Genomic DNA, 23783 nt, shown 5'->3' with positions numbered 1-23783 from the left:
CCACTTCCATCTTCCCACCAGGTCAGGCAGGGACTGAGCTCTGAATTGGCCATCCACCTACCTTTGCACATTCCAGAAGCCAGCTCTTGTCCCCTGATCACGTCCCAGGCTGTGACCAGGTCTTCTCTCCCTGACGTGGACCCTCTGAGCTCCAAGGGCCAGCTGAGCAGATTTATGCTGAACCCAGGCCCCACGACTCTTCCCTGTAGCTGGGGTCACTGCTGACCACTCCTGCCCTGGTTCCTTCCCTGTTCCTTCCGTCTGGTTGATAATGTTTGGCCAGTTCTTAATACCCAAAATCCGTGTCCAGTCCCATGGTCCCCTTGTCCTGTATACTTCTCAGCTCCTATTCTCCACCCCTGTGAACACCATTGACTCCGTACGTTCAGTCCCCAACCTGCCAGTGACTCATCCTCACCCCCAGGATCCACAGAGCTTCAGAATCAGAGATCGAACTGCTACTGTGGGGATACCCCACAGGCTCAACGTGGTGAAATTGAATTCACCAGTTTTTCCCCAAATCTACTGCTTCTTCTACCCCACTTGTCATTACTTAATAGAGGTCACAGACTCGTCTCTCACTCCAAAATCCCTGTCTCCCCACAATCAAGCATATTCTACCTAATTCTTTGGATGCTATTTGTGCAACATTTCTCAGTCCTTTTCCCCATCTCTGCCCTCACACTCTCCTTCGAGATCTGCTCCAGATCCCCTGGGTGGTGCATCTTACCTCTTCCATCAACTCCCTCCCACTACCTGCCCTCTGGCTACACTGGGTGAAGGACAATTTTTTTCTCTCCCTCTAGGACTTCACCCTCCATCCCCCCTCCACCTGTTGGTTGTCCCTGGTGCACTCTTTTTTGACTCCTAACTACTGCCTGTCTGTCTAAGAAGACTTCCTGGGTGAAATGCTCAGATGCCATTTCACCCAGGAAGTCTTCTTAGACTTCTCCAGACAGACTGTGCCACGCTCTTTGGGGCTCCGGGCCTCCTCCTGCTGTCTCTGCCACAGTTCCTGTCACACAGTTCTGACATCATCTGTTCACTCATCTGGTCTGTGAATTCCTCGAAGGCAGGATCTTCGTGTCCCCAGGGCCTGGCTCATGGTGAACAGTGACAAATGTGGGCTGGCAGTGGTAACATATGAGTCACCTGCCACCCACCTGCACCTCCAGCTGCCTCTAGTCCGTTTTGCCTGCACACTGTCCCCCACCAGATTTGTCTGAAGACTGTGTCCTGCTATTTCTGGCCCAGGGCTTGGGGCTATGACCTCTGCTTGCCTCAGCCTATTTCAAGGATATCGGTTTCACTTGGCTCCAGGGGTGTTGGAAAGGGGAGTTTTCTGTAAGAGGCTGAATAAACACAGCTTTCCTTTCCCAGCCCCCACCAAGGCACAACCCCAGGGCTGCCTGCCTCTGCAGTGTTATGTGGCAGCTTTCTCCAGGGGAATTCTTGGAACCTACTAAGGATTTACCTGCTCGATTTCTTCGTTCAATTTCAACCTCCAAACGTTAGGGCTCCCTCCACCTCTGCTGGGTACCATGGATGGCCCACCTCCTGCTGGGTACTGTTGGCAACAAGACACCAGGAGCTCATCAAGAATAAAGACAGGTGGGGAAAAGAAGAAACACAAATGATAAACAAATATATGAAAAAATGTTCAACAGCCGGGCATGATCGTGCATGCCTATAATCCAAGTGTTCAGGAGGCTGAGGCAGGAGGATCACAAGTTCAAAGCCAGCCTCAGCAACTTAGCAAGGCCCTATACAACTAAACAACTAAACATCTAAGCAACTCAGCAGTCTCTAAATAAAATCTTTAAAAGGGCTGGAGATATGGCTCAATGGTTAAGTGCCTGGGATTTAATTCCCAGTACAAAAAAAAAAGTTCAACATCTCTAGCAACCAGGGCAATGCAAATCAAAACTAAACTAAGATTTCATCTCACTGCATTCAGAATGGCAATGATCAAGAATACAAACAACAATAAATGCTGGCAAGATTTGGGGGGAAAAGGTACACCTGGACATTGTTGGTGGCACTGTGGACTAGTACAACTATTCTGGAAACAGTAATAGAGAAACTCCTCAAATAACTAGAGATGGAACCACCATGTGACCCAACTATTCCATTCTTCAGTATTTTCCCAAAATATTTAAAATTGGCATATTATAGTGATACAGCCACCTCAATGTTTGCAACAGTATAATTCACAATAGCTAAATTATGGAATCAACTCTGATGGCTATCAATAGATGAGTGGATTAAGGAATTGTAGTATATAAACACAATAGAGTTTTACTCAGCCATAAAAAAGAATGAAATTATGGTATTTGCTGGTAAATGGATGGAAATGAAGACTGTTTTGCTAAGTGAACTAAGCCAAACTCAGAAACTCAAAGGTCGAATTTTTTTTCTCCTATTCAGAAGCTAGAATAAAATAAAGGAAAGGGGGAAGAATATATAGGATAATATAAAGGACCATCAAATATAAATTAATAAACATGTAATAGGAAGTCAAGTAGAAGAGAGGGAGGGAGGAGAAGAGGGAACAAGGAGAGAAAATTGGGGGTGGGGGATCATGGACAGAGACCAACTCCCATGTATGTATAAGTTGTTGAGAAGAACCCAACTATTATGTAGAACCATAAAGCTCTAATAAAATTTAAAAAATAAATAAAGACAGAGTATAAGGTGATAAAAATATTTGCAGTTCAGACAGGGGGCTAATCCTAATATCTAATGAGCCCCCAGAAAAAAAAAGACGAAAACAAGTGATCTTTGCCCCCAAAAGGAGAGAAATAGTTCTGGAACACTTAAAATAGCAGTTGGCATACCATATATATATATATATTTTTTTTTTTTAAATAAAAAGTGAACATTCTAATGACATTTTTTTGCCTAGTGGACTGGCAAACATCAAAAAGTTCCATCTCTCATTTTGCTGATGGGAGCAGGAAGGCGGGCACACCTGCGCTCCAGATGAGCAGGAGCTGGCACACCTGTAATGGAAAGCCCATCAGCCGTGAGCGACAAAACTGGAAATGCCAACAGCAATTTCCCCTCTAGGAATCTACCCCACACGTGAACACACACTGAACAAAATAAGGCATGCCCGAATTATTTGTGGCGGCATTGTTTTTAGTAGCAGAAGACTGGAAAATATGAACGCCCATCAAGAGAAGATTGGGTGCAATCCAGGAAGTCTTTCTTGATCCCCACATTGGCCTGGGCACACTACCACTGGTTTCACATAGTCCCCCGCCACACACAGCCCTGTAGAATAATTTTCTACTTATTTTCCTGTCTCTCCCATCTGATGGAAGCCACTCCAAAACCAGATGAGATTATGCAAAGGCCAAAGCACTGGCCGGAGGAATCTGGCCTTACCAAGGAGGAACCTCATTAAGTAAGCGTCGTTGGGTAGCAAAATGAAAGAGAAACACATCTCCATTCTGGCTGCTTTCAACAGCTTGTTTTAATGGCGAAAGTAAGACTCACTTGATAAACTCAAGGCCTGAAGATGCTTAAAAGATAAACATTTTTGAAACAGAGAAGCTACCCTTTCTACCCTGGATTTGGAAAAATCAAAGCCTTTCTTTCATGTCAGTTTAAAAGATTTATGAGGCCTGTTCCTTGCTGTGTCTCTGGGTGGGTGTTCCCTACGAATGCATTAATGAGTGGTAAAGAAATCGCCCAGTGGCATGGTAAGTCTATGCCACTAGGCACTATCTCTTGTGATCCTCACCAGGAGCAAAGGCCGATTCCTGGAGCCATCATGCATATGACTGGCCATGTTGAAGCTCCCGCACAATCGTTTTTGAGCAGCACCTTACTATAAATAAGCCCCAAGTTGATTGAGAGAAGAAGGACTTTATGGTTTCACAAAGCTGCAAATGGCCAACAGCTGGTCTACATACAGACCTGGGCAGACTCAGAGCTCACCCAGGCCCGCAGGACCCCAGTGCTCCATCCCTCAGTTCTGCCTGGCTCCACACAACCCTTGTTTTCACTGGGCTTCCTGCACAATGGCCCCAAATCTCCAGACTTCCTTCTGAACAACTCAGCAACTCCAGAAAAAAAGAGAGACCCTGTTCCTAAGAATTTCAGCACAAATCCCAGGTCCCACTCTGATTGGCCAGTTTAGGGTCATGTGATAACCCACAAAGCAAGAAGCTCAAGCCCACCCACATGACTTGAAAGTTTAGAGCGGTCTCTCAGAGAAAATAACAGCCATGTTACCTTATGTGAGAGGTCTGGAAACTAGGCCAGCAAAAGCAAGTGATGTCCACTGCACTAAACAGATCATGGCACCTCTTGGGACTTAAGTTTCCTCATCTGTAATATAGGCAATGGGCCTGGCCTGGGCAGTCTCTAAAATCCTTTGAGATATTGCAAGAATGATAAGAGCTGAAAGTTGAAACTGGTTTTGTAAAACAGGTTCCTGAGTCAGAATTGAGGTTTTATCTGAGGATGTTGAGGTTTCATGAAAGAGTTAGAAAGAAATGTCAGGAACCTCACTCCCACAGCCCCCACTGAGCCAAACCCAACCAGAGTCTGACTTGGAGGGATAGGTGGTGTGTGGCTTCCTCCTCAGCACTGCCCATGCATTGCACGAGCTCTGCCCCTGCTCAGTGTCTCTGGACCTAAAGCAGTGGCTCTTAGCTGGGTATTACTGTATTGCATCCAGGGGACGTTTGGCAATGTCTGGAGACATTGTTTAGTATCATGCTGCAGAGGAAGTGAGGAGCTGAGGCTGCGACTGGCTTTAGCAGGTAGAGGTCAAAGAATGCTGCCAAATACAGATGCTGTGTCTTGCTCCCACAGCAAAGAATGACCTGGCCCAAGTGTCAATGGTGTGGAGGTTGAGAAGCCTAGGTCAGGAGGGAAACATTCCAGAGCACCTGCTAGGTACATATGGGCCTTCACTCCCTTAGGGGTGATTCAGGACATGATTTAGATAGAACAACCATCAAGGAAAGTCACTGTGGATGCAGCATGGAAAATGGCTTGGAGAGGCACCTGAGAGGAAGGGCAGGGAAACCAACAAGGAGGCGATGGCCATAATCTAGATGAGAGTGGGTGGTTTCATGATCATATGACTATACTGACACAGGGCCCCACACTTAGGAGGGCCCACGCTTTGATTTAAATCTCTGTTGCCACTCTTGAAATTCTTTACTTATGGAACCAGTTCCTCCACCACCACCACCACCATTTTTGTTTTTCCCTGAATGCTACAAATGGTGTAGCCATCCCTGGACAAGAGCTAATGAAGGTCTAAATAAAGTTGGTAGCAATAAAAAGAGGGTCCACCCTTTTCCTTAAAAGAAGCCTTCACTTTTCCAGCTCCCCAGAGTCCTGGGTACCAGCCATTAGGAACACAGGCTGGCAGTGCAGAAATTTGACTACTGTAGGTTTAGGATAATCCATGGTGGGTTAAGTGAAAGAGTCCAGAGGCCAGAGAAATGTTTGACTTTCCTCTCTCCAGGCTGGAATGATGCTACCAACCAAGAAATGACAGTTTCTTGCCCATGTGACATGCTCTGAGAAGGAGAGAGAAGGAATTTGTGTATTATCTGTAAGCAATGCGATGGCTTTTGGAGTTTTAATATTGAGAAACGAAATTACCTTTCTCCCCAAAGCCACAGGTGGAATGCTGGGCAGCATACTTCCAGAAGTCGGGCTAGAGGCCAGGTCTCAGGCAGGTAATAATCTCAGGTTGTCCAGGCAGGCTTATGGGGTAAATATTATGAGTGCCAACCTGCAGTTAAGGACACTGAAGTGGCCATTCACTCCTCCATGGTTTGCTCTGTGACTCTGAGTAGTTCAACTTAACTTCTGTGAGTCCATTTAAGTCAAAAGGAAAACCAATAGCACCACCAACATGGATGAATCCAATGTGATATTAGACTTGTGAACCCTTAGCAGAAAGCCTGGCCTTGAACATGTTGCTGAACCTCCTAAGCCTTAGTCTGCTGGACCATGAAGCAGAGATACAAATTAGCTACTATGTCATAGTGTGTCTGGGAGGATAAAAGCACATGATCCATAATGTTAGTATTGGGGTGTTCGCTTTTTTGTTTCCACCATTGCTTGGACTTCCCAAGTCTTCGCCATTGCTGAGACTGATGTCCCTGAAGAAGCTACTCCCAGAGAAAATGTGAGAAAAAGTGCTGGTCCTGTCATGGGGAAATCATGAACCCCACTTCTGGTCCAGGGCTCTGAAGGAAGCTACATCCTTCCACCCATCCCTCCATACATGAACACCATGGTTCCCTCAGCCTTTCCCCTAGTGATTCCCAACGGAACCTTCAGTCCACATCCACCACCCTCTCCTTCTCATTGTCCTCTGCATTCTTAACTTCGAAGCATTTGGGACTTCAAGCATGTATGGGGCACTTTCACGGACTTGTTCTTGGATTGAGGGAAACATTCTCTATCAGTGTCCAAGAGCAAAAACACAGACTCCCTGGAAACTTCTGTTTCTAACCACCAAGGAAGCATGAGCTCTGCCCTTCCCTCTCCACTCCACAGGACCAGCCCAGGATGACTGACCATTCCATTTCGAATGGACATGGGACCCTCCTGAATGTGTTTCTAAAACTTTGTGTAAAAGTAGTGTGAAATAACAAACTGTCCTCTGGCTGCTACAGAGGTCATTATTTAATAGAGGAGACACTTTTTCCAATACTCTCCTCATCAGGCAAATAAGTAAAGATCTGAATCACTTATAGGAAGGTACAGAGATGGAAGGAACAGTCCAAGAGTCTCCACTGAAGTTTCCAAGCCTGGTAACATTATCATTGACAATGATTTCAATAGCAGCCGCCATTGGGATCCTCCACTATTTGCGAGGCACCAGGCCACGTCAAGAGCACCCTGGTTATAAAGATCCTCCTAAGAGTCCCATGGTGGAGTGAAGCAGACGTCCTTAGCCTGAGAGAGTGCTGCTCTGCCCTCACTTCTGGGTGACAGTCAGGTCACTTAGGCCTCTGAGGCTCAGTTTTCTCACCCATAGACTAAGAGCAATGGCATCTTCCTCCCTTGTTCCAGAGGTATGCTAGATGCTGGCTTCTGTGGGAGTTGCTGTGCACGTCTCTCTCCCACTTTGGTCACTGATGTCAAGTTAGAAAGTTGGGATTAACCATGGTGGGTGGAAACATGTACACCACAGAACTGGCAAACTACTCATTGGCTGGCTTTTTTTTTTGAGAGAGAGAGAGAGCCAGTTGTTAAACATTTACCATTTACCAGCCCACCAGTGCCTACCTCACGTACATAGAAATGCAGGGAAATCATGTCTTTATAGCTCTTTGCAGAATGCCTGGCACACAGTAAGTGCTCAGGGCTGGTAACGGTGGTCAGTACAATTCACAGGTTCATATGAGGAAACTGATGCTCAGAGCTGTGTGTCACTTTCCCTTGGCCCCAGAACTGATGTGACAGAAACTGTGTGATTCTGTGGCTGCCACTGCTTTTGCTGTTATGCTACACAGCCTCTGAGACAGAGGGACAGGTGAGCAGGCAGAGGGGAGAAAGGGAGTATTGATTGACGTGTGACTTCTGTATGGAGAAGCAGGGGTGGAGCAGGAAGAGAAGTTCTGAGCAGATCTGGAAGAAGAACAGGAGTCAAGGAGGCCAAGGGGCCTCTACAACTGGGGAAAGAGGCAGCAGAGACAGGGGATAGGAATGGGTGCAGCCCTGGAGCACGGCCCAACCCTGATCTCTTCACTTTTCTCTTGATGATGAAAAAGCTCAGGGTCATGGAACACTTGATCTTCCCATTTGCCCTGTCCTCTGCTTAGCAACACTCTCCTTCTAAGAGCCACCACCGTGAGCTTCATGAAGACTCTTAAATAGCTCCAGTTGTCCCAAACTACTCCTCCACGTCCCATGGTGAACCGTTCAGTGGGAATATATTTTAAATTAAATAAAATATTGTCCAATTATATCTGATGGTAAAATTGTAGATACTTGTCGAAATATTAAGTCACCACTTTTTGAGTTGGAGCAAATCTTTATGGAACATCATTTTTCATGCTGCTTATTCTCCCTCTGAGGAGTCAGTATCATCATGCCCATTTGACAGGTAAGGAAAATTAAGCCTCGGAAGGATTTGTTGACTCGGCAAGGACACCCCAGCTGGAGGTGGCTGAGGCAGGACTCAACCCCAAGTATGTCTGACACCACGGTTCCTATGCTTCACCTCAAGGGACCCACTCTTTTTCTGTGGGTTGTTTGATGATACATTTTGCTTCCTGGCCACAGCCCTAGCTGCTGTTTTTCTCTGGGACACCTTCAAATAACCCAGAATGCACATCTGATCAGGTGTTTGCTCCAAAAAAAAAAAAAAAATAGCAGTTGTGCCTGCAGATCCTCCCCTGCATGAGGCACTGCTGTGTGGAGCAGATACTGTGTCTCTGTCCCCCCGTACTGCCGGGGATTTAGTCTCCGTGATCCTGAGAATCGCAGGCTCTGCAGAGATGCCAGCTCGGAGCAGCTGCCCCAGTGATTTGGAGCAATGTCTGCCGGGACACGGTGGGAGAGGGAGCAAGCCAGCCTGGCCAGGGGCAGGCATCCCAGGCTCGCTTTTGCAGTCACTCCAGATAAGCAATCAGAGGACGAGGGCTGAGAGATAATGAGCAGATGCCCACGGGCTCCTCTGGTCACCAGGCAGCTGAGCCTAATGAAAAGTCCACGTGCCCAGAATCGGGAGCTGGGTTCTCCTCCTGACTACGAAAGCTGGCAGCACAAGCTCGAGTGACATATTTACCCCAGGACTCTGGCTCCCTGGCTGTCAAGTGGGAAGAGTCACACCCACCAGGTGCACCTCATGTGGCAGCACTGGTCACTTTAAATGGGGCCTTTCTCGATTCTCACCTCTTCCAGGAAGCATCGGATTATTCAGGGCTGTATCCTTTCCCCTCTCTGAACACTTGAATCTGCTCAACAATTCTGGTGATAAACATAATGTATGATCACAGCAAAAAATCTGAAAAATACATAAAAGCAAAAACAAACTATTCACAATCCAACCATTTACAAATATGTTTTTCCCCATTTTTGCAGTGCTGGGATTGAACCCAGGGCCTTGTGCATGTTAAGCAAATGCCCTACCACAAGCTATATCCCCAGTCCATAAAAGTATTTTGTAAACATTTTGTTATCTATCATGGTGACATATAGATACATGGTATACAGATATAAGTGAACCAGATGTTTGTGTACTTTCCTTTTTCTTTTAATTCTGTATCAAAAACTGTATGAAAATCTTTACCAGCATGATTTTTAAAGTCTATAAGATCCTCCACTGGATGCAGGTATTCATCTAATTCACCCTTCCCCTGTCATTGAGCATGGAGAAGCCTTCTGATACTTTGATGCTGTAAATCGCATGACCTGAACCTCTTTGTTCATGAAGCTTTTTCTTCCCCGCGTCGGATCATTCCCTTAGACAGATTTCCAGAAATGAAACCATCTGGTCAAAGGGTAGCAACTATAGAAATGTGGCAGCAGTGTTCATCCCCACCAGCAGTTTGGGATAGGCCAGCGTCCCCAGCCCTGCCATCCTTCAATTATCTCCCCTTTGAAAAGCCTTGCTATTCTGATTCAGATAAAAAAGATTCTCCAGGCTGCTTTGTTCATTTTTTTTTAATTACTTGTTAGTCATTCTGCTCATTTTCTCAGTGGGTTTAACTTGGCTTCCCAGAATGGCTCGTTTTCCATCTCATAAATGCATCTCTTCTTTCTAATCTCCACTGTGTCCAGGTCTGAGCCCATAGTGATGGACTGTCCCGGAATTCCTTTTCCGGCCCGTGTTCTCATGTTTCCATATGTTCTCATGACTGGCCCACTTCTGCCTGGTCTGTCTTGCTTTTCCTTTGCTGACTAGGAATGTGAAAAAGCCTCCAGGATGAAACTCACATAGCAGGGTTGGAACGCCAGGACACCAGATTGTGGGGGCTCCCTTCGTCCCTCCCAAGCTCCTTGAGAGACCCCCTGTGCCTTCATGAACTCTCTCGCTAGAGGGGGTGCCTTTCCCTCAATCTCTCTGTGTGAATGAGCCCTGGCCCACAAGAGCAATGTCCAACCCCAACTCCCACCAGAGGTACCGGGGAGAGAGGCATCTCCTTGTCCCCCCTATTTCCCAGCCACTCACGCCAGCGAGTGAGATAAGAGAGAGATTGGCAAGAGGCCTGGGTAGGCTCGCAGCTCCAGCTGGTCTCTGGGATTCTCTCCAGTGGGTCTCTCTGTCCTCATGAGGCCTGCACTTCTCCTTGCCTAGATGCCAAGGGCATTCTGTAGAGGCATGCTTTATATGCATGGCTGGTGCTGAGAAGAGAGTACATGGGAAGCGGGAACAGGGGGACCCAAATGACCTCTGGTACAGGTTTCTCTCATCCAGCCAACCTAATCCTCCAGAACGCCAATGTTTGGTTTTTCTCCCCAACTCACTGGCCAGGAGCCACTGAAGAGAAAACAGAGAGAACTCTTGGAACCCCAGACTGAGCAACCCTCACAGATGCTGCCTTGTTCAAGGAAGGCTGCTCCAGGGGTCTCGCCAGCCCCTTCCAGAACTAAGTGAGAGTGCTCTGGAATGAACAAATGATTCCTACATTTCATGAAATTTACTTTCCCTTTTAGACTATAGTTTCCCAAATCCGTTTCTAGATTCTGTGGGTTATGTTTGAGGTGCATACGTTAAAAAAAAAAAAAGAAAGAAATTTCTGAAATCAATTTCCCTTAGAAAGACTTTGTTAAACAAAGTGAATAAGTCTGTTACCCAAGGGACTTCGCAAAGCCCTCTTTGTGAATCTTCAAGAAGAGGTGAAGGAATGGGTTTTCTCAAACATCTTTGGCTTCTAACCTATTTATGTGGGTACATCTTAAACAACCAGGGCCCACCAGAAATTCTCTGGGAGGAACATTCAGCCTAAGGTTTTTTTCCTCTGCCATATGCTCCTATTTTCCCAGAAGGGGCTTCTGGTAGGAGAGAAAGCTCTTGGTTAAGTCTCTCCCTAAATCAATCCCTTCCCTATTCAAGTATCAACATAGGATCTGGTGCTAAGTTGGTTTCCATGTTCAGCAAACTTTTTTTTTTATAGAGAGTCAGATACGAAATATTTCAGGCTTTAAAGGCCAGAAAGTAAATGTTACAAGCACTCAGCTCTGCTGCCGTAGCCTGAAGCCATCACAGACAGCATGCAAGGAAACAGACCTGGTTGTGTTCCAATAAAACTTTATATACAAAGATGGGTCGCGGGCCACATTTGGTCCATTGGGTCATAGTTTGGTAAGCTTTACTGTAGGGCATCTCAGGTTAGAGAGGAAGTTCCTCTGGACACGGAGTATAAAGAAGTAAGTACTAAGAGGGCCTCATCATGACAGCCCTCTAGAAGGTGACTGGCTATGGAATGACAGAGTTCACTCCCAGCCTACTACAGTTTACCTGAAGGGGAAGCTGTCATTTGCCCTCCCAGGCTTGGAGGCTCAGAGTGTGTGGCCACCCAGTGCCCGCCCCATGCTGCCAGGGTGTGCCTCTAAAGCTCCAAAGCTCCATGGGGCCTTGTGTGAAATCCCCAGCATTCCTGAAGAACTGGACTTATTGGGTGAAGAACCCAGGGTCAGTGGCCTCCTCTGAACCAGGATGCTTAATTGGGGCACAGCTGTTGCAGGCCTCAGGCAGGGGAGCGGGGGTCATATGTCTGCCCACATTCCCGTAGCATTCTTCTTTCCTGGGCCCACAGCAGGGGGACACACAGGGAATGTGAGGACTGTCAGCAATGCAAACGTCAAAGTGTGGGGCCATGTGGACCCAACAGGCTCCAAGACAGTGACACGGGTGGCCCTTCCTGTAGGCCATCCACCTCTGATGGAGGGGACTGGGCAGTCCCATTTCTTTGAATCAGGGGCTTTCTCAGCAGAGAGAGGGGTAGACGAGGAGGGTGTGGCTGCAGACAAAACCAGCTTAGGACATTCCTTGAGAGACAAAAAAAGGATCTACACCCCCAGAAATCAGCCCCAAGAGCCTGCCCCACCACTTCCCAGGGAACCCGTAGCAGAGCTTTGCTGATTATCCACACCTCAGATCAGATCTCACCATGACTGTACACCCTGCATTTCCCTCAACAGTCCTGACTTGAAGTTCTTTCCCCCATGTTTAGCACTAATATGCTCAGTAAATGCACAACAGTGACCCTATTTAAAGAAATAACTATGGTAGCCTCAGGTCTGATAAAAAATTGGGGAGCTAGCTTTGTGTACAGGAGCTGCCTAGGAGGTTCAAGCTAGAAGATTCAGAAGTGTTGAACTTCCTGGGTCATCTCAAGAATCAAGAGAGACCATGTCACAAAAAAAATATCTCCAATGAGCTGCCGCTGCAAAGACCCCTATGTAGGTAAATGGGGGAGATCTTGGCAGAGCACCAAGAGCATCCATGATAATTGTCTAAATTATAAATCAAGTCTGCAGGCCAGAACCAAGAGGGTGCCAAGAACTTACAACGAATCCTGTATGGGCAGATAAAATTAAATCAAATCAAGGCCTCTCCACATCCTCCTCAACAGGCAGCCATCTGCGTAGGAAGCCCTCTAGAGAATGTACGGTGCAGAGGACTTACCCTGGAGGAGTTTATTATCTACCTGAGGATGTGGTAAGTAACGACTTTGCATAATATCGTTGAAGTCCAGTAATATATGAAAACAAAAATGGAACTAGCTATATTTTGTAGCTGCCAATGGAATTGAATAGGAATTAAAAAATAAATCTTCCTGAGAGAAAGAAAGGGAAGAAGAATGAGTCTGGGAAAGTTTTAGGTAGAGTTTTACTGATGCCTTAGCTGAAAGAGACCTTCAAAACTGTCCATTCAAGGATACAGCCATTAGACATGAACCTCTTCCCTCCCTCCGCCATGGCGGGTACCAATAATCAACCATGGAATTCATTCCAACAGAGCCCGGGATGGCACTTCTCCAAAAAAGCACAACGAATTGATCAAAACATGGCACACAAAAATGAAAACTGCCATCACTGGGCAGAGACAGCACAGGCACAGTAAGTACATCCGGCCACCGAGGTCTTAACTCAGGAGGTTAAGAAGAGAGCCATCGGCTTAAGAAATGTGAGGTTGCAAAATTAAATGGCTCCTGCTCCCCATGCCAGGCAGAGGTGTTGGGCCTCCCCAGTGTGTGTCATGTGCTAGAAACCCCAGACCCCACTTGGAGAACCTCAGATCCTGAGGAATACTGAGGCTTTCTCAGGATCAAAGAAGGAGCCCTCCTGAGGGGTGATACCTCCCTGGCCAGTACTCTCCTGACTGTGGTGCCAAAGAGAACAGGCTCCTCCCTCCTGGAGAGACAGGGATAAGAAGTATGAAATGCACACCCGTTCACCAGCTCCCAGGGTCCTCAAGATGGGGCTGAAGGTGCTGCGAGAGGCGGGAAGATGCACCCAACCCTGGCTGCAATGGGTACCTGCTGCCCCTTTCCTCGAGAATTGCTCTCAGCCCTGTCCAGGAGGGTGTCCACCATCCACCCCCCACTCACCGTGAGTGTGCGGTTCTTCTGGCAGTCCGCTAGATGGAGGGAAAGAGGAATTAACCAGCTTCGACTCATTTCATTTTGCAGCCTCACATTGATTAAGTCAATGGGGAGAGGGAGCTTCTCACAAGCCGACTCTCGAGCCTCGGGTACAAGATGAGTGAAGGGCTCTGGGTGACAGCAAGCACTGCAGCCTGCACAAGAAGTCCTGATGACAGAGCTGGCTGTCCATGACACCTCTCTTCCAGGTCAGATCCCAACCTGAGGCCTTTGAGGCCATCCAGTCCTGTCTCGCCAACTTCCTCCTCCGCTGTCTGTGCCTGGACACAAGGAACCTGCAGGACCCATCCAGTCTCGACATCTCACAACCCTCACAGAAACTGTCCCCTCGACAAAGAAAATTCCAATTCCTCTTTTGGCCTAAGTCATTCCCACTTCATCCTTCATTCCAGGATCTTCCCTAATATCCTTTCTCCATCCCACCTTGAAAAATGTATCCATATGATGATGTCTGGGACAATTTGCCTTCTGCCTTCTCCCTCTCGGGGCTAGGAGCTGCCTGGAGGCATGGACTTTGTTGGGTTTTGCTGATTTTCAGCCCAGTGCCCTGCTAACCAGTATCAGTTGCTTGAGCGAGAGACCTTGCCATTGCACCTCTGTCCTGGCATGTCTCGGGTACCCTCCACGATTCCTCCAAATGTTGACTTAGGTATCTGCTATGGTCAGGCCCTGAACACATCAGGATGAACCTGTCGCACACTCTGTCACTCATGTAGGACTGTGGATGTTGCACTCATGGATTCCAAAGCCATTTGGGATGACCTGTTTGAAATGTCCAAGATTGACACAAACCCAAACTTAGAATCTGATTCAGAATGGGGGAAGAATTTTCATTGTAAAGTGAGGTAACGTGTCTAGCCCTCAGGATGTCCTTCTCCCCCTCCACATCCCGATCCCAGCATAGGTTGCTGTGGGCAGATCCGAGATCATGCTGGGAAGTCGGGAAGGAACCAGCACTTTGAGATGCTCTGTCCCTGTATTTCAGGCTCAGACCTAGGATTTGTTTAAACATCTGTGACCAACCCAATTCGAAGTGCCAAAAATTGTCCCAGATTTCTGACAATGACTTGTTTTATTTATTTTTCATGTGATGCTGAGGATGGAACCCAGTGTCTCACTTGTGCTACGCAAGCGCGCTACCGTGGAGCTGCAGCCACAGCCCAATGACTTGTTTTAATTTTAAGCTGCCCTAGACCCCACCCACCCATCCACCCAAGATACCTCCTGTCACACATGCCAGTCTCCATCCAGGTCATTTTATTAAATCCTGCCTCATGTCACTTCATAGCTTTCAGATACTTGACCTAAATTAGCTGGGTCTTCCACAACCCAAAGGCAGACATCATGGTTAAGCCTGGAATGAAGAAACAGGGGGTGTAGTGCCCCTCTATCCAGGGAGGGCCGATGCTGGGCAGCTGAGAAGAGGAGACGTGACAAGGCTACAGGTACCCTGGTGGATGGAGGTGTGTGCGCCTCCCATCAGGAACAGCACCCTGTGAAAAACTGGCTGCTGAGGCTGCCAGGAAGATAAATCCGTGACAGCTGAGGAATGTGAGCGTGGGTAGGGAGTCGGGCATCAGACCAGCTCAGATGCCTCAGCCAAGGCCGGCCTTCTGGAACAGCAGAGGCGACTGCCTTTGGGACTGGGGTGGGCGTGTGAAGGGATGACCTCCTCTTCTTTGTCTCCTGGTCTTCATCAGAGCACAGAAGTGCCCTTACACATCCCCATGGGCTAAGGCTCCCAGGGTCCTCACTCAGAACTTGGAGAAAAGCACATCGGGGGAAAGTTGTCATACTTTGGTAAACCAATGCTGTTTGGATGGACTTCAAAGTAAAAACACCGAACAAGAGTTTAAAAATCCAGATCTTGGGCCACAGACAACCAGTTACATCAGAACCTCTGTAGCAAAGACTCAGGCACGAGTGTTTTTTAACTTCCTGTGTTTCCAGGGTACCGTTGAGTGAAAATCCCTACACCCACACCTTGGTGAGGTTCAGCTTCGCAGGTAAGCCCAGTCTGAGAGCAAAGAAATGATGTACAGGTGTGGAGGAACCAGCCAGGTGCACCAAAGTCAGGCCTCATCCTCATCTTCCACCAGACAAACAGGAGGGGGCTTTATTATCCTCGTGTCTGCAGGAATGAGTCTGGAGCTCAGGGAAGTGAAGTAGTAGTGTGGGAGCCAGGGTCAGTGAGACCCCAAAGTCTTCTTTCTTCTCAAGATGCTGCTCTGTCATGGGTACTATCTTGACAAGGAATATGAAGAACGGTGACCGGGACACTTGAGAGTTCACTGTGACTGTCCTATTATAGGATGAGGTACCCTGAGTGCCAGGCTCTGTTCAATGGTGAAGGGACCTCCTTGTCTTATTCCTGATCTCAGTGTGAAAGCCTAGAGTTTCTCACCATTGGGCGTGATGTTAGCTATAGGCTTCTTGTAGAGAAGTTACCCTTTAGTACCTACTTCACTAATCATGAATGAATATTGAATTTTGTAAAAAAAAAAAAACTCTACTGATAAAATTGTATGTTTTTCTTTAGCCCGTTCTTTAGCATTATGTTTATTAATTTTCAAATTTTGAGTGATCCTTGAATACCCAGGATAAATCCCACGTGGCTATAGTATTTAATCCTTCTTACACATCTTCGGATTCGGTTTGCCAATATTTTGTTGGGGATTTTGGCACCTGTGATGGTGAGGGTTATTAGTCTCTGTTTTTCTTTTCTTGTAATGTCTTTACTATTTGCACATTGCTGGTCTCCTAGAATGAGCTAGAAAACATTTCCCCTGAGCTTCCAACTTCTGAAAGAACTCATAGAGAATTATTATACTTTCTTTCTTAAACATTGGTAGAATTCACCAAAATTGTCTGGACAGAGTTCTTTCTCTTTGGGAAGGTTATTAGTTATTAATTCTATTTCTTTAACAGATTCAGATTGTATCTCATTGGGTAAATTTTGGCAAATAGTGTCTTTGAAGAATTGGTGCATTTTGTCTAAGAATTTCTGGGCATGGAATTATACATAGCACCCCTTTGCTATTCTTTTACTATCCCTGGGATTTGTAGTTCCCTCTTTCATTTCTGGTATTAGTAATTTTGTTTTCTGTTTTTCTTAGTCTCTATAGAGCCCTATCAATTTTTTTTGATCTTTCCCTAGAATAGACTTTCAGTTTTGTTGGTTTCCTCTTGATTTTCTGTTCTCAATTTCATTGGTTTCTGCTCTCATTTTTATGATTTTTCTTCCACATATTTTGGATTTGATTTTCTCTTTTTTCCCTCTAGTTTCTTAACATGAAAACTTGGGTTATTGATCTCTCTTCTTTTCTAATTTATGTCTTCAATATCTTAAGTCCCCCTTCAATATTGCTTCCACTGCATCCCACAAATTTGGATAAGTTGTATTTTTATTCTCAATTAATACAACTTATTTTTAATTTTCTATTATGATTTTTCTTTGACCTTAATGTTATCTAGAAGCGTGTTGTTTTAAGCTACAAGTAATTTTATATTTTCTAGGTATTGCTCTTGATTCCAGCTTAATTCCATGGTGGCTGAAAGGAAATATTGTATGATTTCTATTCTTCCAAAATTTAACATATGCTTTATTGCCCTGAGCGTGGTCTAGCATGAGGAATGGAAAGAATGTGGATTCTGTTGTTGAATGAATTAATCTACAGATGTCCATTATATCCCGTTGGTTGATGGTGCTGTTGAGTTCAACTGGGCCCTTGCTGATTTTCTTCCTGCAAAGGCACAAACTTGATAGAGAAGGGTCCAAGTTTTCAACTCTAGTAGTGGGTTCATTCATACCTCTTTGCAGTTCTATCAGCTTATGCCTCACTTCGGCACTGTGCTGCTAGGAGCCCCCATGTAAGGGATTGTGGTTATCTCCTTGGAGAACCAACCCCTTTACCATCATGTAGGACCCTTTTTATCTCTGATAACAAACCTTTCTCTGAAGTCTTTTCTGTCTAAATTTTATATGCCATACCTGCTTTCTTTTAGTTAGCTATGCCATGGTATGTCTTTTCATATTCATTTGCTTATAATCTATATGTGCTTTTATATTTCCAGTGGATTTCTTATAGAAAAAATTTAGTTGGGGATTGTTTTTAATCCACTCAAACAATCTCTTTCAATTGAGGCAATTAGCCCACTGTCATTCAAAGTGATTACTGAGATAATTGGATTAATAAGGCCTATATTTGTTGCCCTTGTTCGTTTTTTATATTTATTTTTTTAGTTGTAGTTGGACACAATATCTTGATTTCATTTTTATGTGGTGCTGAGGTTTGAACCCAGTGCCTCATGTTGTGCAAGGCATGCACTCTACCACTGAGCCGCAACCCGAGCCCCCTGCCCTTGTTCTTTATTCACACTTTTTCTGCCTTTGGGAATTTTAATCAACTATTTATATGATTCAATTTCCTCTCCTTTCTTAGTACTTCATTTGTGTTTCTTCTCCTTCTTCTTCTCCTTCTTCTTCAGTTGTTTTCCTGAAATTTGCAATATTCATTTACAACTGATCTAAGTCTACCCTCAAATAAAACCATACTGCTTCATGGGAGTAACTTACATTAACAAAATCATCCTAATTTCTATCTTCCATTTCTTGTATCATTAATGACATTCTTTCACTTATACTTAACCAAATACACTGACGCTATTATTTTGAATAAACTGTTTTACATGAATCAGTTAAAAGAATAAGAAAGATGGAAGTTTTTATTTTGCCTCCACTTATTTCTTCTCCAGTGTTCTTCCTTTCTTTATATAGATCCAAGTTTCAGACTTACATAACTTTGCTTCTCTCTAAAGAACTTTTCTTCTGACATTTCTTACAAGACACATATTCTGGAAAGAAATTCCCTCAATCATTTTTTGGACTAAGAGTATGTTTTTAAATTCTTTTCTTTTCTAATGAAAACTTCACATATTTAGTGTATATAAATCGATGGCCTTGACCATAGTGCATGCACTCTTGAAACCATCACCATGATCAAAGTAATAAACACATTCCTTTCACAATTTCCCCTCTGCCTCCTTTGTGTTTGGGCATGTGTGTGTATATTTGTGTCTGAGTGGTAAGATCATTTTCCTTGAGATCCACTCTCCTAAATTTTCAAATGTACAATTCATTATTGTTAACTATTAACCCCATGCTGTATAGCAGACCTCTATATTTTACACATTTTATAGTAGAAACCGTATACTTATTGAACAATAATTCCTCATTTCTTCCTTTCCCCAACTCCTGGTAACTTCCATTTCATTCTGTCTTCATGAGGTATTTTAGTACCACATACATGTGTGATCGTGTAGTATTTTTCCTTCTGGACCAATTTGTTCCACTTACCATAATGTCCTTCAAAGTTCACGCATGTGGTTTTATGTGGAAGGATTTATAAAGCTGAATAATATTCTATTGAATATCTGTAAGTACATTTTCTTTACCCATTTACCTGCAATGCACACTTGCTTTGGTGGATATTTGATCATTGTTTCCATATCTTGGCTATTGTGAATAACATCAACTGAACATGGATATCTTTAAGGCCCTGATTTCCAAGGGTATATATTAAGAAGTGTGTTTGCTGGAACAAATAATAGTTAATTATGTTTTTAATTTTTTGAGGAACTTCCATTCTGTTTTCCATAGTGGCTATACCATCTTAAATTTCTACCTGGGGTGTACAAGTATTTCAATTTCTCTATATCTTCACCCACACTTGTTGCCTTTAAAAAATAATAATAATAATAATAATAGCTCTTCAAACAGGTTTGAGGTGATCCCTTATCATTTTTAATTGAATTCCCCTGATGGTTAATGATATTTAATACCTTTTTAATTACCCGTTGGTCATTTGTATGCTTTCATTGGAGAAATGTCTATTCAGGTTCTTTAACCATTTTTAAACCAGGTTGTTGTTTTGAATTAAGTTGCAGGATGTTCTTATATATTTGGGATGGCTGACTGCTTATCAGATATAAGGTTTGCAAATATTTTCTTCCATTCTGTAGGTGGCCTTTTTACTCTATTGATTATTGTTATGTAGAAGCTTTTAAAATCAATATAGTTCCGCTTGTCCATTTTTGCTTTTGTTACCTGTGCTGTTATATCCAAGAAAGCATTGCCTAGATCGATGTCAAGAAGGTTTTTCCCAGGGCTAAGAATGTACCTAGTAGTATAGCACCTGCTCAGCATGCACAATCCCAGGCATAAAGAAGGAGAAGGAGAAGACTGCACCAATATTCATCAAGGATATTAGCCTGTAGTTTTCTTTTCTTGTAGTATGGCTTTGGTATATGTGTGGTATGGCTTTGGTATATGTGTAATTCTGTCCTTATAAAATAAATTTGGAACTGTTCCCTAATCTTTCATTTTTTTGAATTAGTTTGATTAGGATTAGTATCAATTCTTTAAATGTTTTCCAGAATTCTCAAAGGTAGAATTTTAAAGGGAACAAGAGAAAAGCAATTCATCACACACAAAGACCATCCACAAGACTATCAGTAGATTCCACAGAAGGAACTTTCCAGAGCAGAAAACAGTTGAATAGTATAGTCAGAGTTCTTCAAGAAAAATCTGACACCTAAGAATACTATCCTCAATAAAGCTATCTTTTATAAACAAAGAAATACTGTCTTTTATAAACAAATAAAGACCTTTCAAGACAAACAAAGTTGAGGGTGTTCACTGCCACAAGACCTGCCTTTCATGAAATGTTAAAGGAAGTTCTTCAAGTTGAACTAAATAGGTCAAGAAAGCATATTAAATTATAAAACTCACTGGTAATTATAAATATATAGATAAAAACAATACAGTAATACTAATGATATGAAAATCACTATTGATTTTAATATAAAAGCTAAAAGACAAAAGTACTAAGAATAACAACTACAAAATTAGTCAATGAAGACACAATAGAAAAAGATATTAGTTGTGTCATAAGGAACATTAAATGTAAGATTTTGGTATATGATTGGAGTAAAGTTGCTGTCAGTTTAAAATATTCCATTAGAAGTGTAATATAATAAGCCTCAGGTTAGCCACAAAAAAATACCTATACATAGAAGAATAAAAAGGAATCAAAACACGTTCCTTACCAAAAAACAATAAGACACAAAGGAAAATAACAGAAAAGAGCAACAAAAGAACTACAAGGCAGAAAACAATTAACAAAATGACAATAGAAAGTTCTATTCTGTCAATAATTAAATTATTAAACTCCTCAATGAAAAGATGCCAAGTGATTGAATGGGAAAAAAAATAAGGGCCAACCAAATGCTTTCTATAGGAAACATTATTTGTAAGGCCACACATATAATAATGAAGAGATTAAAAAATATTACATGCCATTATAGAATGATAAAAGGATCAATTCATCAGGAAGATATAACAATTATAAATATGTATGCACTCAACATCAAAGCACCAAGATATATAAAACAAATATTTATGGAACTAAAAGAAAATATAGAAAGCATTATCCCAGTTTTAATAACAGGCAGAAGATCCAGTCTGAAAATCAATAAGGAAACAGCAGACTTGAGCAACATTACAGATCAAATAAATCTAATAGACATATTCAGAACAGTCCATCCAAAAGCAGCACATTTTTATCAATTGTACGTGATACTTTCTCCAGGGTAGGTCACATATTATATAACAAAACAAGTCTTAACTAATTTAAGAATGAAATTATATTGAATATTTTTTCTAATCACAATAGAATAAAACTAGAAATCAATAACAAAGAAAATCAGAAAATTCACAACTATGTGTAAATTAAATAACACACTACTAAATAACTCATGTATCAAAGAAGAAATTTAAAAATAAGTCATAAAATATATAAAGGCAAATAAAAACACAATATACTGAAATATTTGGGATGGGGCAAAAGCAGAACTAAGAAGGAATTTATAGTGATAAATACCTACATTAAAATAGATAAAAGATCTCAAAGAAACTTAAACTTCAAGAACTAGAAAAATAAAACACTAAACTTAAAATTAGCAGAAGGAAGGAAATATCAAAGATTACAATAGAAATAAACAAATAGAAAAGAGAAAAACAATAGAAAAATCAATGTAACTAAAACTTGGAGGGTTTTTTACAACAATATATAAAACTAACAAACCTTTATCTAGACCTATCTAGACAAAGCAAAAGAAGCTTCAAATAAACAAAATCAGAATGAAAGCGACGATATGGCAGCTTATGCCACAGAAATAAACAAGATCTCAAATACTAATCTGAACAATTATATATCAACAAATTGGATAATGGAGAAGAAATGAGTGAAAGCCTAGAAACATACAGCCTTCCAAAGCTGAATCACAAAGAAAGAGGAACTCCAAACAGACCAAATATATGTAAGGAAATCACTTCAATGTTTGCTTCTCTGAGAAAATCTTAATTTCTTTTTAACTTTTGAAGGATACCTTCACAGGTTCAAGATTCTAGGTTGGTGGGCTTGCTCTCTTTTAACACAAAGTACCTCACTCTCTTCTTAATTGCATGATGCCTTTTTTGATTGTACATATTTGAACTGTACAAAATGAACTTTATATAAGGTGGTAAAATGATAGCCATGATCAAGAAAATTCACGTCTCTCATAGTTATTCTTTTTTGTGTCTAAGAGCACCCCCAAAGTCATGGAAGAACTCTGGAGAGAAAGCAACCTGATATTTTGTGCTTAAGAGCACCTCTGATAGAACCCTTTTGCAATTTTCCAGTGCACAACACAATATTTGATTATAGTCCTTCAGCCGATCCATCTTACAACCTACAGCTTTGTCCAACAAACATCTCCACATTTCCCACTCCCTCCACCTGCGACTAGCTACTGCCCTTTTATTCTGTTTCTATTATTCAGCTCACACGATTTCTGAGGATAAGTCATAGTCAGATGTAATTCTTGTCTTTGCTCATCGGTAAGTTGTTTCCACCCAGCTCTGAATTCCTTGGGGATTTTTGGTTTATCTTTGATTTTTCTGTAGTTTGGAAATGACATACCTAGGCATAGTTTTTCTGGATTTTTCTGGTGTGCTTTTGAGCTTCCAGGATCCACGGTTTGGTGTCTGATGTTAACTGGAGGAAATTATGTCATTTCTGTATCAACATTTCTACTTTTTCTTCCCCTTCTAACATTCTCATTACATATAGGATACTATTGATAATTGTCCCAAAATACTTGAATATTCTCTTATATTTCTCCCCTCTCTCCCAGTCCTTTTTTAGTGTTGGAAGTTTCTTCTGAGATAGCTTCAGGCTCAGAGATTGCTTCCTCCGCTGTGTACAGTCTTATTCTACTAATAAGACCATCACAGAAATTTATTATTTCCACTACAGCACTTTTTGATCTTCAGCAAGTCTTCTTATATTTCCTTAGAATCTCCATCTCTCTGTTTAAATGCCCATCTTCTCTTGCACACTGTCTATCCATGAAAACCCTTAGCATATTAATCATAGTTGTTTTAAATTTCTGATAATTCCAACATCCATGCCGTATATCAGTCTGGTTTTAGTGCTTACCATCTCTCTTCAAACTGTATTGTTCTTGTTCCTTTTAGTATGTCATGTATGTTTTTCTTGACAGCTATTGCCGCAGTCTGGCTGGGCACAATTCAGGAGCCACTTGTCAAAAGAAACGAACTTTATTTTTAGAACACACACACCACACCACACAGCTCTTCAGGAAAAAACCCTCAGAGCCCAATTGCCACCACCGGCTTCCCACAAGCCTCTCCACCTCCCCCACTCCTCCTGCTCTTGAGGCCAATTGGCTGGGTTGTGTGGGCAGAGCCAAAAAAAAGTCCCCCAATGAGCAGCTCTGTGGTCTGAAAAGGCGGGGAAACAGCCCAATGAGCATCACCAATGAGGAGCCAATCAGTTGGCAGCTAGAAGTTTGCTGGGGCAGCTGTGAGCCAATCATCAGCTGGCAGCTGGAAGTTTGCTGGCAGCTGGAAGTTTGCTGGGGCCCCTTCAGCTGTGGCTCTCAACAAGCTACACCTGATATACCAGGTGAAAAATAATAATCTTTTAGTGATGTGCTAGTGAGGTTTTTAGATAGAAGAAGCATTGTGTAGCTTTATGGCTAGATCTGTGTCTTTTGGATAGACCTCACATGCTCTTTAGCTTCCCTTTGGTGGGACAGGATGGCTCTAGGGGGCTG

At 43.1% G+C, this 23783-nt stretch overlaps 1 long non-coding RNA gene across 1 annotated transcript in view; it reads right to left on the bottom strand.

Annotated features, from left to right (window-relative positions):
• Window positions 1-1474: 1474 nt before the first annotated feature.
• LOC144375850 (uncharacterized) overlaps window positions 1475-23783 on the bottom strand; it is a 71508-nt gene continuing 49199 nt past the window's right edge. The window contains exons 2-3 of the long non-coding RNA XR_013435701.1: window positions 8884-8995; window positions 1475-1567 (exon numbers count right to left, since the gene is read on the bottom strand). This is a non-coding gene — a long non-coding RNA (uncharacterized LOC144375850). The remainder of the gene's footprint in view (window positions 1568-8883; window positions 8996-23783) is intronic.

This window comes from Ictidomys tridecemlineatus, chromosome 3 (genome assembly GCF_052094955.1).
Source record: "Ictidomys tridecemlineatus isolate mIctTri1 chromosome 3, mIctTri1.hap1, whole genome shotgun sequence".
Classification (NCBI taxonomy): domain Eukaryota; kingdom Metazoa; phylum Chordata; class Mammalia; order Rodentia; family Sciuridae; genus Ictidomys; species Ictidomys tridecemlineatus.
Note: the sequence above shows the minus strand (reverse complement) of the source record. Positions and strands in the feature narration are given on the sequence as shown.